This window comes from Macrotis lagotis, chromosome 1 (assembly GCF_037893015.1).
Source record: "Macrotis lagotis isolate mMagLag1 chromosome 1, bilby.v1.9.chrom.fasta, whole genome shotgun sequence".
Lineage (NCBI taxonomy): Eukaryota > Metazoa > Chordata > Mammalia > Peramelemorphia > Peramelidae > Macrotis > Macrotis lagotis.
Window position 1 is genome coordinate 79984357 of NC_133658.1, and position 1399 is coordinate 79985755.

Genomic DNA, 1399 nt, shown 5'->3' on the forward strand with positions numbered 1-1399 from the left:
AAAGTGATTTGTCCTGGGTCACATAGCTAATAAATATCTGAAATCGGGTCTGAACTCAGGTCTTCCTGAATCCAGGTCCTTCACTTTATTCACTGTGACACCTAGTTGCCTCTTTAATGCAGAGAAAAATCAAAATGGTATCATGATCACAAGTATGTTTATAATTGCTGCAGAAGAAATACCTTATAATGTTTCCAATGGCTTCATCATGAAACTAGTGTTTTACTTGAATATATAGTTTAATAAGTTTAATTTTCTTTTATTAGACTCATGGGTTGGAAAAACAAGACCTCTATCTCTGTTTGAGGGATCAAAGTATGAACAACTATTCTTCTGCATATTTCTATTCATGTATCTGCTAACTGTGTTTGGAAACCTACTCATCATTGTGGCTGTCATTTCTAGCACTCACCTCCATACCCCAATGTACTTCCTTCTAGCCAACTTACCTTTTTGCTGATGTCAATTTCATCTCTACCACTGTCCCCAAGATGTTAGTGAATGTCCAAACTCAAAATAACTCCATCTCTTATTCTACTTGCCTGACACAAATATATTTTTTTTATCATTTTGGGGGCAGTAGATGAATTTCTCCTGGCAACAATGGCATATGACTGCTATGTGGCTATCTGTCACCTACTTCATTATGCAATAATGATGAGACTTCAGCTTTGTTTACTCTTGATTTCAATTTCAGGGATCATTAATGTTCTTTAGTCACTCTTACATACACTATTGATTAATGAACTAGTCTTCTGTGCCAAAAATGAAATTCCCCATTTCTTCTGTGACCTTATCCCCCTAATGAAGCTATCCTGTTCAGACATCTTCATTAATGAGCTAATGATTGTCACTGTAGGTAATGTTGCTAGCCTGACTCCCTTCCTCTGCATCATCATATCTTACTTGTATATAGCCTTGACGATAATAAAGATGCCATCTGCAGAAGGGAAGCAGAAAGCCTTTTCCACCTGCAGCTCGCACTTTTCTGTAGTAATTCTTTTCTTTGGGACTGTCTTTGCAGTTTATTTTAGCCCTTCATCCAACCATTCTGCCCAAAGTGACAAAACTGCATCTGTAAAGTATACAGTGGTGACCCCAGTGCTGAACCATTTTATCTACACTTTGAGGAACTGGGATATGAAATCAGCCCTGAGTAGGCTCTTTTAATTCCCCTTCCTCTTTATTAGACTAAAATATCTAAAATCAATCCTAAAATTATATTTTTCATCCCCTTTGCTACCCAAACTGAGGAGCAAGAGGGTATCAACTTAAAAGAATTTTCATACAGTGGAAGTGTTCTATTCGTTTCGATCTCATTCACATATCTGAAACTCAGTCCCAGACTTTGTCTCCCTGTGTTGATAAGTTTGAATCAGCCAAATTCCCTAATAGTATA

General features: G+C 37.1%; 1 pseudogene; it reads left to right on the plus strand.

Annotated features, from left to right (window-relative positions):
* Window positions 1–270: 270 nt before the first annotated feature.
* Window positions 271–1170, plus strand: LOC141500411 (olfactory receptor 1G1-like; annotated as a pseudogene).
* Window positions 1171–1399: the final 229 nt, after the last annotated feature.